The sequence below is a fragment of the Gorilla gorilla genome, chromosome 7, assembly GCF_029281585.2.
Source record: "Gorilla gorilla gorilla isolate KB3781 chromosome 7, NHGRI_mGorGor1-v2.1_pri, whole genome shotgun sequence".
In the NCBI taxonomy this organism is placed as follows: domain Eukaryota; kingdom Metazoa; phylum Chordata; class Mammalia; order Primates; family Hominidae; genus Gorilla; species Gorilla gorilla.
The window spans coordinates 44,968,150-44,984,788 of NC_073231.2; the positions used below are offsets into that span (position 1 = coordinate 44,968,150).

Sequence of the window (16,639 nt, forward strand, 5' to 3'; positions counted from 1 at the left end):
TCTTCTCTACTCAGCAAGTTCTCATCAGAAGTCATTAACACTTCCCTGAAATATCTCCAGGCTACTCAAGCTAAATGTACCCTTTTTGCTTCTGTTTTCCACGGTATTATACTAATTATAATTATCTGTTATCCTAATATAATAGTGTCACCTTTTGTTTGTCTTCAAGGTAGATTATCACTGTTTGCAGTGATACTTATATTTGTATTCCAGGTACCATGTAGAGACCCTATAACTTAATTCCTGCTAAAATAATATATATTAACTTTGTTTGGAACCTATAACTATGATGTCTGAAATAAGAAAATGCAAAAAAAAAAAAATTCTAAAACACAGTCCATAATCTTCAGTCAGCCAAGAGCATAAGCAAAGCACAAGACAGTGCATAAGCCCAAGGGAACAAAGATTCAAAATACTTAAAACATTAAATTGTCAGATCCAGGTGGTATCATACTTTTAAATGATATCCTACTATTAAATAATGATACTTTTAAATGAGATGGGGGAAAAGCTGCCTAGATTTCTTGTCAACTTTTTGTTATCCTTTATAAATATGATTCTTCTATACTGAAATAGAGTGTAGGAAGTGTCAAACATTCAACAGACAAAATGCTTAATTTAAATAATGCAAGAATTTATCCATATGTACTTTGAAAGTAAGAACTATTTTCTCATTTCATAGCTATTTAATCTGAAGAAACATTAAATGACTTGCTCTGGGATATACAACTGACAGGTGGCAGAATTGAGATCTGCACACAGGTGGGAATAACTCCAAAGCCAATGTTCCAGCCATGGAACTATACTTGGTGTGATTTTTCTCTACACTGCTTAGCTGAAAGCTCCAAGAAATTAGAGACTCTCTTTCTCATTCATCAATACATCTCCAAGGCCTATTAGAGGGCTTGGACAGGTTTCCAGCGGTCCACAATTTTCTGAAGTTATAAGTACTTTGTGTATATAAATATAATAATCTCTAGAGAGAAGATCAATAAAAACAAGTAACACCTATTAAGAACTTACAACAAGTCAAGCAGTGCTGTAGATGCATTATCTCACTCTACCATAAGAACAGCAACACAGAACACATACCTGGTACTCAATGTGCCAGGCACTGTTCTAAATGTTTCCCATGGATTAGCATATGTAATTACCCTACCAATTATATGACATAGGTATTATAATTGCAAACATTTCAAAAATGAGGAAATTGGACCTCAAAAAGGATAGGTTGCCCAAGCACCCCCTCCCTTCCCATTTAGTGAATAACTGGGCTGGGATGTAAACCTTGCCATCTGACAATGAGGCCTGCCCTTGTGACTTATACACCACGCAGCTTCCCATGAAGCTAGTCATCCTTAAAGACCTTCATGTTCTTCAAAATGTTGAGTGTCACACAAAAAGAAAAAAAGTGAACTCCCTATTTGTTTTCCAGGAAACCATCTTGATAAAATAAAAGATTTTCAGGGGAACACCAGATGTTATCAGCTAATTCTATCATGTAAAGAGCATACTCTGTCAACATGTTTTAAAATATAAGGTAGGGAAGAACAGGCAATAAGGCAAATCTGTTATTTAAGTTCTACCCATAATGAGTAGGTAAATAGTATTGAGTTACAAAGATACATATGGAAACCAATAGGTCTGTGTAGCTCCTACAAATTATCCAACAGCAGCAAGGGTGCTGATACCTCTTACAGATATTCTGTGGCCTAGAAAAGTGCCTTCCCCAGGGAATATTCAGCCAAGAACAAAGGGACATGGTTTGGTTTGTGGGTAGTGTAAAGGTTTCAACCGTTCCTCTGCTCAGTTAGGCACCTTTGTGCAGCGAGCAACTCAATGAGGACATGGAGCAGCCATAGTTATGTTCACGACCTAGAGCTGACGTGCCTGCATTTGAATCCCCAGCTCTATCCCATGTAAACGTGTAACCTTAGTCAAGTTATTTCATTTCTCTCTGGCTCACTTTTTCCGTCTGTAAAGTAGGAAGAATGTTAATATGAACAGCACAGGATTGTTATAAGAATCTAAAAAGCAAAAGGCATATAAATTGCCTACAATAGTACCTAGTGCATATTAAGTATTCAATAAGAATTACCTGATCTATATGTGTGTGTGCACGCGTATTCTTTAAAACATAAGAATAAGAGTAAGCCATATTTGCAGAGTTCCTTATGTCTCTATATGAGTGTCAGGACTGACACCAATAGGTATAAATACCTTTGAGGATGGTGGAGAGAAGTAATTGCAAGACTGCGTTTGTTTCAACAACATACCCAGTTGTTTCATTTGCATGGATAACTTTCTAAAGGACCCAGAGCTATAACACCTCATTTAAAATCATACTTTTGCCCTAGGGCTGTGAATCTTCTCTTAGGAAGGAAAACATGTAGTTACAAACCACAAAATCACAACTGCAACATGTTGTTATTGCAAACATGGTCCACATGTTTGCAATCTAGAAATGCTCATTATCATGTATCAGTATCTCCAGCCATTCAGTAAATGGATAGTTAGTAACAAATGCAGTAGATTCTTTTACAAGCTCAGAATAAGATGATATATTCAAGTGTATTTAATTCCATTCCCATTTTATTATACTTTTAAAGAAAAATTCCCGAACTCCCCAAGTCAGATGTTCTGGGACTGGTTTATATAATTCCCAACAATGAGGAATCAATTTTTCAACAGTAGATTGACAACATTCTAAATAAATCATTATTATAAAGTGTTGGCAAGCATGGTACAAGAAATATACTGTGGGTGTTTAGAAAGGCTCTTGGCAATATCTATCAAACATCTCCCTGGTGCCAGCAATTCTCTTCTCAGAATAAATATTCAGCAGTACCCATGCAAAGATAATGCACATAGATATTCATATCATTGTTTGTAATACTTAGACATTGAAAAATCCAAGCGAATATTCTGAGGGACACTGGCTGGTTACATTGGGTAGACACATTTAAAAAAAAAATCTGTATATATTGACAGATAAGTATTTGAAAAATATTAAAGAAAAATAAGTTTCAGAATACTAGTATGATATGAACCATTCAAATTTTAAAACAATAAAAGAAAACTGTCTGTGTTATACACATAGAGATTAGAGAAACACAAACCCAAACATCAACAGAAGTTACACATACATGGAGTGGAATGGGGAGGGGGCTCTTTTTCTATTTTACTACGATTTTGATGTTGTTTTATGAGAAAATATTACCTTCAGAATTTATAGAAAAAACAAGAATTTAAAACAAATAAAAACAGGCCGGGCGGGGTGGCTCACGCCTACAATCCCAGCACTTTGGGATGTCAAGGCGGGCGGATCACGAGGTCAGGAGTTCAAGATCAGCCTGGCCAACATGGTGAAACCCCATCTTTAATAAAAATACAAAAATCAGCTGGGCGTGGTGGTGGGCGTCTGTAATCCCAGCTACTCTGGAGGCTGAGGAAGGAGAATTGCTTGAACTGGGGAGGTAGAGGTTGCAGTGAGCCGAGATTGTGCCACTATACTCTAGCCTGGGTGACAGAGCAAGACTTCATCTCGAAAAAAAAAAAAAAAAAGAACAAGGCACTCAAAAACAAATACTTATTATTTGCATGAGAAGTATTTTTTTAATCTTAGCAATCCCTAAAATAAATTTGCGCTATCCCATATGCCTATAACCGTGATTAAAAATGCAATATTTGTGAGATCTTAATAAACACACTTTACTAAAAGAGTTGAACCTTCATAAAGCACGTTGGAAAAATGTCCTTATTTGTAGGCCCATAACTGGAGCTTAGGAGAAATGGGAAGACAAACGGCTCTCAATTTTCCACTCCATTTTGAAAAGTGAAAAATGAGCAGTTTACCACCACTCACCACCACCTCCCTCTCCTTGCCACACCTTCAAATGATACCAGGAAAGAGCCCAACACTACTTGGTCACCTACTTCAACCACACAGCAGATCAGGTGGCTTGAGTGAGAGTGTCCACAGGACATGAAAAGAGAGGGAGTGGTGGTGAGGAGGTGGGGACAGGAGGACTCCTAAGGAAAAACGGTGACAGCTAGACAGGAAGAATGTTTAATGACAAATAACCGCTTCTAAAGAGAGAAGGGAAACCTGTAAAATGAGCGAGAAAGCAGAAGAAACTAACAAAAACAAAACCAGGAAATGGTGCTCTCAATGAGTGTTTAGTTTCCGGGACATCCCATTCACTTTTGAGCTTCTGGATTCTGTATTCTCTTGCCCTTGCCCGCAAGTGAAAACTCATGCTGATTGTTTTGCTTGTTGTAGCAGTGCTTTGACTCAGTTCCTAGTAAGATTTATAAGCACAGATCATCAGGTATGAAGCACATATATTCATTTCATTCTAAGATCTTATCACGTGCTGGCTTATTTCAGTTAGAACGGTTATTGCTTAACTGGCACGTAGTTAACTAAGCTTCCAAAGGACATTTCATCCCAAAGTTAGCTAGGAAGATCTCAATACTATATTTAAAATATCCCCCAAAGGCATCACCGGCAGATGCCCACTCCCAAAATGTGTCCATGAGAGATGGATGGAAGCTGAGACTTGAGCAAAGGCCATGCATGGGGTGATGCTGCAGGACCAAGCACCTCCCCACAGACCTCCAGGGTCCACGAACATCCATTTGTCCTGGCCTTGCCCCAGGCCACAGAAGTACTTACACGGAAGACCCCCCAGAGACTTGGGAATCACATGACCCGCTACAGCCACCAAAGCTTTCTCTGCACCCAAACAAATACAACACTCTCTCTCTCTCTCTCCTTCTCTCTTTCTTTCTTTTGTAAGGTAAAGGACTGGCACCTTGCAATTCCCCGCTCCCCCCCCCACTGCCCGCTGCCGCACCTCCAGCGCCTTCTTCCCTCCAGCTCAGGCTGGGCGAGGGCTCGGGGTATCTGCTTTCAGCACGGCCTGGCCTAGGGGTCCTGAGGCTCAGCCCCTCCTTCAGCCGCCCGAGGGGAACCGAGGCTCCTCCTGCCCGGCAGCCGCCGGGGCGGTGCGCTGCGGCCAGCCCGGGCCCCGGGCGGCGGCGGAGAAACTTACCTGCGCGGGCCGCTCCCGGAGCTCCCGAGTCGCAGTCAGCCGCGCGGCCGCCGCCGCATCTCCCGGCAGCAGGTCCCCCACCCACCCCGCCGCGCTGTCCCGCGCCGCACTTTTCCCAGGCTGGGAAGTTTGCTGAAAGCGAGGAGGTGGGAAGTGGGGGTGGGGATGGCGGGACTTGGGAGAGGAAGCTTAAGGATTTTGTTGTTGTTTGTTTGTTTGTTTGTTTTTCCCGATCTCTAGCAAAGATTTTAGACCATATGCTGGGAGAATATTAGCTTTGCTCAATGGCGACAGGGCAGCGGCCTGACTCTCACAGTCCGATCGATTTACTAAACAAACTGAAACGTGGGTGGGGACGTTAAACAGTAACCAGCAGACTCAATGAAAACTGAAAGCAGCGAGGCCGCCACCGCCTCGGCGCGCGCATTTCCCTGTTCCCAAGGCCCCAGGGCGACTGGCGGTCGGGCCAGCAAGTCCCAAAGCCCGGCCTCCCGAGACCGCAGCGGCTCTCCCGGGCCTCCGCGGTGCAGCCAGGCGGTCACTGCCGCCGCCTCATGCCGGAATCTCCACTATGCGGGCGAGTCGCCCCGCGCTGGACCGCTCGGGGCTAGAGCGGATCGGTCTCCGCCTCCTACACCCTGGGGAGCCTGCGAGGGTCCGCGCCTGCAGCCCGAGGCCAGGGCATCCTTCACGCGACGCGGGCGAAGACCCCTCCCCCGCCCCGGGTCACGCCTCGTCTTGGGCGATGTCAACCCTGGCTTGTGGAAGTGCTTCTGGACACGTGGTAGCAGGGAGAAGCCTGCTGACCCTAGAATGCTGATTTCATCCTGAGCTCATGAGGTCCAGAAAACGGCTGGAAGTATCATTAAAGGGAATTAAATGGCTTCCTAGGGGCAGCTCTGAAGCCACACCACTAGGGGAAGCCGCCACCGTTTCTTCAAACTGCACCTTGGGCCTCTGGGGTTATATTCTACCATGACGCTCCTGACCACCTAGCTCAGCAAGAGTTCTGGGAAGAGGAGGGGGAATGGTTTTCCGTTCCCATCCGTGCCAGCTACCTGTGGTTTTAGTCTTTAAGTACCTCTTTAGATATGTATTTGATGGAAAACTTCCCTTTCTCCCTCCCATACCCTTTAGCTTTCGACTTGCAGAAGTGGGTCTCAGACCCGTCCCAGATGCGCTGATCTTCTTGGTCAGGCGTTTGTTCACCAGCAATATAGCCAGAGCGCCGGCTTTTAAAAACATCTCAACAATTTAACTCGTGGTTTCAGGAATGAGTGACTTCAGGTCAAACAAGTAATTATCATCATGAGATAAATAGTTACTTAATCCGTAAGATTTTTCTTTTCCTACCAGAGGGTTGGCTGATATTTTAAGGCTGTAATAACAATGCCAGGGAGATCAAAGGGCTAGGTGTTTTTTTCTTTTTCTTTTTAGATCAGATTTACTAAACTTTCTCAGTTTTCTCCTTCTGAATATCTTCCTGAAAGGTTCTTTGAAAAACAAGTTGTTGGCTGTTTTAGAAATGAGGACAAAGGAGAGAGATCATATACTGTTTTTCTTAAAATCGACCTTTTTGAACAAAACACATTCTTTGGTTCCTCATTGCCCACGCGGTTTGCAAACCGTGTCAAGAAAGTGGCCTCTGTTCATGTCGCTCATGGGAAACCATCCAGACACGGCAGAGGCAAAAGAGTTACAATTAACGGGTTATATTTATTATGCAAATCTTTCATAGGTGTGTTGTTTATAGATCACCTGTGGACATTTTCTTTAAAAATATTTCCAGATACTTGGAGAATGAAGGTTGTTCTATTCTATGCCAAAATGTGAATGTATAGTTTCCATAAAACACAAAGTCTGGAGACAAGTTCTTCTTCCTCATTCACAGAAGCTTTAATGACACCTGACGTCTCTTGTTCCCAGCAGAGAAATAATATTTTAATTCAATAGTCTCAGTTTATTCCACTGTTAATCTGCGATGTAAGTGGGTTGGGTTTTGGATAATCAATTCATTACTGGTATGTGGTAGAATCGCTGATCTACCAGGAAATAATCACATGTTCTGTGTACAAAATTATTTTGACACAATATGTAGAACCTTTGCGATAAAATTTATCAACACGAGGATTTTCAATAATGAAAAAAAAGTCATGCATTCAAGAAATTAAACTCTGTGAAGTCTTAGTTATTATCTAAGAAAAACATTGCATTTGTTCAATTTTTAAAAACCCCTGAAAAGAGTTTAGGTAACACTGCCAATCCTCCTGTGCCAGGAGCAAGAAAGGAGGGGTTTCAGATGAATGAATGGATGAATGAATAAATAAACGACGTTAAGAACTAGAAGGAACAAGGATTTGACTCCACTCTGGAGCTTGGCAGTTTTTACTAGATAAACCAATGCTACACGACCAAGCTTTAGAGCATCACTTATATTGTTCCTGAAACTAATTTATTACGATTCTCCATGGCATGGCTTTAAGCTGCTGAAGATGAAAAATGTGCTCTATGGAGAGTCGTCCCCCGATGCTTGGGGGTGCGGGGGGCGGGGGTTGGACAACAATAAGAAGAAAGGCTCAGGATAATTTTTCAGGGAAAAGTTCTCAGTAGATACAATGTTCCATTTCGCTAGTTAGTGGTTGGGGGAAATTATACACATATATATTTATGTTGCATCTGCTCTTTTAACCTAAAACTAAATACACAAAATGTGGCGTCAAAAAACCCTTTACTTCACTTTCCTATTAAATGTCTCGTTTAGCCTATACTTTTCCTTTTCGCTTTGGTACTTAATCTTTTTTACACCATTCCCCCCACCCCCCACCCCCCCACCCCTACTCTCGCGCTTCCCAACGCCACCAAGATTGTCTTGATAAGAACTCCAGGTTCTTCCACGAACCGTTCTGATACTATTAATTAAAAGCAGTGGCCTCAGGCAGAGGGCTCAGGAAGTAGGGAGGGCGCGGGCCCGCGCGCACAACCTCAGGGAAAAGGTCTTTATGATTTCAGCATCCAGAGACCCTATTTCCGAAGACAACTCCGCACCCATGTCCTGGTACATGAAACCATCACCAAACGCGAACGGGAAGTGTCCACTTCCTGCCTAGGTGCTGCTGGGGCGCTGCCACTCCTGCTGACCGGGTTCAGAACCCGATTTTTCGCAACCGCGGTGGCACCCACGCCGGAGTCGTTACCTCCCCGCGCGGGCTCAATCAGTGGTGATTACCGCCCACCCTTACCCCAGTTTACACGCAGGAAGGGGGGAAAAAGGGAAGAAAATTAAAAGCTCATGCAGTTCTCCTCCCATTCTTTTCTAGATTTGGGCACAGCTCGGTGACACCTTCAAAGCCACTCGTATAGAAAGGACCGAGGGCGGGACGCGGCCACCGGCACTCAGGTTAAATTTAATCTATAGCTGAGCTAATCGCTCCTCCAACTCACCCAGTGGACCAGTGTTTGACCCAGGGGGCGAAACAACGGATAAAGCAGCCTCCGCCAGAATTTCAAAAACTCCCTGGAGGCCACTGAATGTTTTATGCATCAGAAGGGAAGGCTGGGATTCCGGTCACTGTGGCTAGGAGGGGGGAGGGCTCGGCCAGCAGGGTGAGGGTGGGGGCGGAGGCGGTTTCAGCCTTAAGCCATGCAGGCCTCGGGTTTATGGCCCGGGGCTGCTTCTGGCCGCGGCTCTCTACCTTGTCGCCCCGGCCTCTTTCAAAAAAGCAGAGGTTTTTTGCTCCCTGGCGCAGCCCAAAGCGAGGGCACAGATTGTCGGAGCTCTAAAGCTGCCGACTCGAGCCCCTGGGAAGGGGGATGCTAGGCCATTTCATCTTCTCCGACCTGCACCGTAGCCTCCAACGAGGTCCGCCCCCGCTGGGCCTGGAGCAATAGCGGACTGCAACTGGGACCCCGGGACTTTGGTACCCTCCTCTACTGTTTCATTTGTCGGGCTTTCCACGGGGCGTCCACTTCTTAAAGACTTAAATTTAACACGGTGAAACAAGAACAACAACAAAAAAATCAGTAGAACAGACCGATTGAACATGGCACAGGGATTGATTAGTACTCCCAGTCCTACCATCACTGTGCAGACTCTAAAAAGAAAAGAAAAAAGTCCATACACTTGCATGACCCGTTTGGTGGTCAGACATTCAAAACCACTAAAGCTGCAGGCGTGGCCTTCAGGACTGGCCACCCTAGTTGGCCCCACATTGACCCAGATAAAAATTAGTCTATTTTGCCCTCAAGTCACAGATCAGAAGCACCCAGAGTAAGTTCAGTTTAAGGAAGGCCACAGGAATGTTCCCAGACTCCGTTACCTGTTAATAAAAATGCAAAGCCAAGATTTCAAATTGAGCGTCTAAATTGAAACTACTCTGCGTATGTTACGCATCTGGCTGAGACACCGTGAAAATCGAACATACTTAATAATTCTCAATGTCAAGGTATGGTTCTTGTAACAAATAGGCAAACTACTAGGCTGGATCCCTTCTCTTCCCACCCCCCTCTTTGTAGATTTCCTGCTGAAGTATTGATTGCCAAGGTCTCTACAAGATTTGCAAACTTTTACAGTCATTTATGGCGCATGCAATAAAAACAGGTGATATCAGCATGCTAGTTCAAGGTGTAATGCAAAGATGTATTCGGTGCCCTTGGCAACTATCTGTGAGACCTGTTTGTCTTTGCAGAACCCGCCCTTCACTGCAATGAACCCCTCTGTAACAAAGATTGCCCCTTTACATTTCCAGGGCCTTGGCCCCTCAGTGGAAAGGCACACACGTTTCAAGTAGAAAATTCAGTTATTTCAGCTGTATTTCAAGCCAGGAAAAAAAAAGAAAAAGAAGAAGAAAGAAAGAAAAACTTTAAACAAAACGGTGAGAAACAAGGAAAAAAGAACCATTTAAAATTCCCCAATTTCCTACTCTCTTTTTTTCATAAAGAAAACAAAGTAAATCTACAAACAATTTACAATGTACTCTCTCACTGCCCCTTGCAATTGGGCAACAGGGATCTTTCCACTGTGAGAAAATAAGAGAACTGAGATTACACAGAGACTACACCACATTTTGGATTGTATGTGTCCAAAGGAGAAAGGAAAAAGACAGAAAACGAGTGTATTGTGTGAAAATACTTAAAAGCCTTATTAGAAACCCTACCTTCCTTTACCAGTTTTACCAGTCCTTTTTTTGTTTGTTTGTTTTTTAGGATCTATGTAGGGGAGGGGGGAGGGGGCTGAAGATAAAATGATTCATTTCTAAAATTTTGTGCTTTGAGCAAAACTGGTTTTCTCATCTAGTGCTGCAAATAAGAATGGGTAACAAAATAAGTTCAAGAGATCTATTGTACAACATGGAGGCCATACTTAAGGACAAGGTATTGTACTTTTAAAAAATGCCAAGAGGGTAGATATTAAGTATTTACCTCACAAAAATGATAACTATGTGAGGTAATGCATTTGTTAATTAGCTAGACTTAACAATTCCACAATGTTTATATACTTCAACACATTACGTTGTATATAATAAATACATACAATGTTATATGTCAATTAAAAAAATAAATGAATTTAAAAATAAAATAATAGAGTTTTTGCAGTACTCCATAAACCCTTCCAGTCGCTACATTCTTCTGAAGGTAGCCACTATCCTGACTTCTAACCCAATTAGCTTTGACTATTTTTGAACTTTACATGAGTGCAATTATAATGTGCTTTAAAAAAAAAAAAAAAAAAAAAAGGTGACACAGCTCCTGAAAAGCATTCAGAGTCCTATACCTGCCATCTAGTGGGCATAAGAGAAAATGCTGATTCTAGGCATCCTCCATTCCTCTGAGTTTAGTTGTTTTCTTACTTACAAACCAAAACAAGTATAAGAAATGAAAGAAAAATGTAAAATTATAGCTAAAGGGAAAGAAACACACTATTATACTAGGGAGCATTATAACATAATCATTCAATTTATTTCATTTCCTTTTGTGCGTATTAATCATTAAGGTTATTGATCTTCACTCAGATCATCAGTTTATTATAATACTAGTTTTTCTTCTAAATATCTTCATATAAATTTTATGCTATTTGTCTTTGTTTGGATTAAATTCACTATCAGCTTTGGATCCAGTTGACAAGCAAATTTCAAAAATTCAAAAAACAGCTAAGAGGTACCTACTTCCTGTTTGGACTCTGAAAATATGCACACAAAGCCATCTCTCATTTTCTCAAAAAGAAAGAGAAAAGGAGGATGAAAAGGAGAAGGAACAGCAGCAGCAGCAGCAAAGAAAGATGGAGTTGATTATACTTATACACTCACATGCTTGCTTTTGGTACCTTGCTATAAGTTTTATACTCCTTCAAAATTAGACCTCATCAAATACAGTCAGCCCTTTCTATCCATGGGTTCTGCATCCCTGGATTCAACACACCGAGGATCGAAAATATATTTGTTTAAGACAGGGTCTCCTCTGTTGCTCAGACTGGAATGCAGTGGTGCATCTTGGCTCATTGATACCTCTGTCTCCTAGGCTCAAACAATCCTGCCACCTCAGCCTCCCAAGCAGCTGGGACTACAGGCATGCACCACAATGCCCAGCTAAATTTTGTGTTTTTAGTAGATGCTGGGTTTCACCATGATTGCGCAGGCTAGTCTTGAATTCCTGAGCTCAAGCAATCCACCCATCTCGGCCTCACAAACTGCTGGTGTCATGAGCCATCGCACTCGGCGGAAAATATTTGGGAAAAAAAAAATGAATGGTTGCATCTGTACTGAACATTTACAAACTTTTTTTGTTGTCACTATTCCCTAAACAATACAACTATTTATATAATATTTACATTAAATTAGGTGTTATAAGTAATCTAGAGATGATTTAAAGTATACTGGAGGATGTGTTAATACTTAGGTGATACACAAATACTACACTTTTTTTTTTTTTTTTTTTTGAGACAGAGTCTTGCTCTGTCACCAGGCTGGAATGCAGTGGCATGATCTCAGCTCACGGCAACCTCTGCCTCCCGGGTTCAAGTGATTCTTCTGCCTCAGCCTCCCGAGTAGCTGGGATTACAGGCATGGGCCACCACACCCAGCTAATTTTTGTATTTTTAGTAGAGACGGGGTTTCACCATGTTGGCCAGGATGGTCTCGATCTCGTGACCTTGTGATCCACCTGCCTCTGCCTCCCAAAGTGCTGGGATTACAGGCCTGATCCACTGCACCCGGCCTACACCATTTTACATTAGAGATGAACATTCTCGGATCTTGGCATCTTCAGGAAGTCCTGGAAGCAATCACCCATGGATACCCAGGGACAACCTCATCAAAAACAAGTAAAAATCTACTTGGTAGGGCAACTGAAAACTACTTTTGGTTGAAGTTCACATTATAAAATATTTAGCATATGTAGAAGGTTTACTGAATGAAATAACCATTAAAAAATCATCACTATATTTTAATGATAGCTGACATTTTTTATTTTAAGGGTGCTTTTAATATGCCAGGATTGTTTTATGGGATTTTAATTAGTTAACACATTGAGTACTTACAACAACCCTAGAAGAGCTGTATCGTAAACACCATTTTACTGGTGATCGCGGAAGCTGAGGAATCAACAAGTCATGAAGCTGGTAGGTCAGAGCTGATATGGTTCCAGAGCCGAGGGTGGCATGCATCTTCCATGTCATACTGCCTCCCATAAACAAAAGAGGCAAAAAGGCATCACTGCAATTCAAGTTAGAGGCTAAAAGAGTCTGAGGGACAGAGCAGGACTCCATCTCAAAAAAATGATAAATATTAAAAAAATAAAAGAGTTACAAGATACATCCAAAAGAAGCATTTGCTTGAAGGCACATGGTCTGTAATATATCAGACATCCAAATGAAAGAAAAAAAAATCAGTTAATTAAGACTAATTATAAAAATCAAGTACTAAGAAAAATATATGTAAAAAGCAAAAAATATATTCACTCATCTCATCTATTTAGTATAATTTTTGATCACTATCATTCAAACCTTTATTGTAGATTGATTCTACAGTCTATGCCCCTCTGTACTTTAATTTCAAGTCATGAAGTTACCAATGCTACTGCAAACAGTTCTTGAAAAGCCCTCCAACATACTGCCAAAAATTTGTCCCTGAACTTAGCTGGCTTCATCATCTCAATTATTTTTCCACTTTGCCTCATTCTAATTTCCAATTTTATCTTATTTACAAAACAAAATGTACGTGTGTTCTGAACATATTTTTCTATTATCTAATTACAGGAAATATTATCCTCTTTTCAGGACAGTGACTGTATAAACCCGAGCTGGTTAAACGTATTCAAATTCCTCAATAATTGTGTCATGAGAACAAGACTTCTCTTCTGGAAGCATATTGCTCATTTTAGAAACCGTAGGTGAATGATCAATCTATGACACAATATGTTTTTGTTTTGTTGTAATCCACAATATTTGAAATATTAACGATGACTAATTAAGTAGCACTGTAGCATGTAGGTATTAATTTATGAGTAGTGAATGCTTTCAAAAGCTGACAGCAGCTGGTGTGGGATTCCTGCCATGGTTTAACAAGAGAAGCCACTAATTCTGCCTTCCTGATCTCTTACATGCCTCCAATCAAGATCAGACAGCAGACAAAAGCTGAAACTACAGCAGTCAGGCCCTTTGTATCTCTCTTGTATATCCATGTAGATCTAAGTGCACCTTCCCCTTTTCAGGAGGAAATATTGACGCTCTCACAGGAAGAAGAGATTCAACTCCTGTTTAAGGTTAATCCATCCACCTGTGTTCTTGATTCCATCCCTTCCTGCCTATGCCTGGCCTTGTTCTATCAATTACAGTATTTCTTTTTCTTATATCTTCACACTCTCCCTCTGCAATGGTTTCTTCCCTGCAGGCTATAAACAGGTTCAAGTCTTACCAACAAACCAAAATATTTTAAAAAGCAAAAGCAAAATTTCCTCTCTACTCTGTCTCCTTCTGGTGTTGCCCTATTTTTTTGTCCTTTGCAGCCAAGATTCGCTAGCCAAGTCGACTTATGGTCTCCTTATCAACACCTTTCATTCACTCTTCCACCCACCATAATCCGGCTTTAGCTGGTTCCACTCCAGGGACTCTGCTCTCAGAAAGGGCCTTAGTGGCCTCCTGATTGGTAAATCCAATAAGGACATGCTCAATCCTTATATTAAGCTCACCAGAGTCTATGTCTAACCCTCTTAGCATTCTTTTATCTGTATTTCTTAACACGTTGCTCCAACCATCCTATAACAACTGCTGTTTCCTAAGATTCTTCCTTTACACTTTTTTCTTCTGACTCTTCCTGGGAAATCCCATGCACTCTAACAGTTTTACCTACCACAACATTGGCTGTTGATTCCCTAAATTACACTCAAACCCAGATCTTCCCTCTAAGTATCAGTATTATAACAGCTTTGGCTTACCTTTCATCTTCCCTGTCTTCTATACCTTTTATAGGCACTTTAAACTCAGTATTTTCTAAATTTATCTTATCCCCAAATATGCCTTTTCTTTGGATTAATGGAACCATTATTCAGTTGACAAAGCCAGCAAAATAGGAACCGTCAGTGACTCCACCTTCTTTAATACCTTGAGTTAGTATTTGCATTCATTTATTCCAGTGGATTAAAGATTTTCTTTTTCTCATACAACAAAAAGTCTGGAGATTGTGTAGTCCTGACCTGGTAGGGCAGCTAAACTGCCATCAGGGCTCAATTGCTTTCTATTTTCTTGTCCCACCATTCTTAGAGTGGGACTTTTATCTCATGGTTGAAATATGCTTCCTTTATTTTATCTGTATTCCAGGGAAGAAGGAGGAGGAAAAGCAAAGGTCCAAAGAACCATTCTAACTAAAAGAATTGCCTCCCTTTAGATGGCTCCACTACCAGACACCAATTAGCAATGTACGTGTATGCGTCATTGGCCAGAGCTGGATCAAGAAGATACTATTTGTAGCCATAGATTGCAGGAAGGTTATCTTCAGTAACCAGACTGCCAAACCAAATACATTTGGGATTTTGTTGATATGTATTAATACATTGAATTTTGCAGTTTAACAAGCCACCTCAGAATATAGTTGCCTAAAACAATGATAATATTATATCTCACAATTCTTTGGGTTGGTGGGGCAGTTCTGTGACAGCTCGACTGAATAATTTGCAATAGCCTTAAACTCTTGTCTAAGATTTCAGCTGGGATTGCTGGGCCTTCCTCTTTCTCTATATGACCATTCCTGATCCAGGAAGATATGACTTCTCATGGTAGTCCCAGCATTCCTAAAAAAAGGAAGAGAAGACAAGCTCCAATACACTAGTACTTTTTAAGCATCATTTAATATTATGTATGTTAATGTCCCATTGATTACAGCCAATGACATGGCTAATCCAAAGTTCAAGTAGAGAGAGAGATATTACTTCCTGATGGGAGGATGGCAAACTCACAATACTTACAGGAAAGGGGGAAATTTATAGTTACTTTTTCCCAAGTCTACTACAGTAAGGAGGTATAGGAGAATAGATATTATGTAGGCAAAACCAATGGCTGTCTCATCTTTTATATTTTACTATCTTTTAACCTGTTAATATCTTAATTAATAATACTTAAAGAAAACCTGTGCATTCTAGGCATGACATCCCTGTAACTTTCTAATTTCCAAATCAGTGATTGTTAAATTTTCTTAGATTTAGGTCACTTGGAAAATCTGATCAAAGTTATGGTATATTATGGACTGAATGTCTATGTACCTCCAAATTCATATGATGAATCTTCAACCCTTAGCATGGCTGTATTTGGAGATGTGGCCTCTAAGGAAGTAATTAAGGGTAAATGAGGTCATAAGGGTGGGTTTTAATCTGATAAGATTAGTGGCATTGTGAGAAAGAGACACCAGAGAGCTCCCCATCTCTTCTTTTGTGTGTACACACTGACGAAAGACCACGTGAGTGAGGGGATAGTGAGAAAACAGCCATTTGCAAGCCAGGAGGAGAACCACCACCGGAAACCCAGCTGGAACCTTGATCTTGGACATTCAGGCTCCAGAACTGTGAGAATGTAAATTTCTGTTATTTAGGGCACCCAGCATTTTGTTATAGCAAATCAAACAGACTAATACAACTGCCTTTTATCTAATTAAAAGTCTTTACATTAAGTTTTTTTGTGTGTGTTAAAGTTGCAGCTGGGATTTCAGTCTCCTGAGTGGATCCTGATAGATGCAGGAGAGAGTGGTGAGAAGGAAAGAGGAGGGATTTATCTGTGAGTTCCCTTCTAACCATTGTTTCCTATTGTCCAGGTTCTCAATGCCCAGAGTTTAGCTCATGGAGCCTTTGGATAAGCTATATTACTCAGGTCTAATAGTGATGGGAAGAATTAGAATTTCAGTAGTTATCTCAGGAGACAGAACTGCTCCTGTATCAACTGGAATAAGTCCGATTTATACTTGGTTGCCTCAGTGGTGACTGGGTGGAGCCCCAGCAGAGTTAGGCACCATGCTGGTGGCAAGGATTTGATCCAGATAGTGGATGCTCCATCAGCCTGGTCTAGAAAAGTGGGCACAGAATGGAGTAGGCCTCCAGCTGCTCTA

General features: G+C 41.5%; 1 protein-coding gene across 2 annotated transcripts in view; it reads right to left on the reverse strand.

The window, feature by feature from the left end:
* The window catches only part of HNF4G (hepatocyte nuclear factor 4 gamma), a 155,560-nt gene extending 150,113 nt beyond the window's left edge, over window positions 1-5,447 (reverse strand). Inside the window, exon 1 of one of the 2 annotated variants that reach the window (XM_055348667.2) lies at window positions 5,058-5,447. The gene's annotated coding sequence lies outside the window, so the exon portion shown is untranslated. The other variant, XM_004047169.5, reaches the window with a different exon arrangement.
* Between the last annotated feature and the right edge of the window lie 11,192 nt (window positions 5,448-16,639).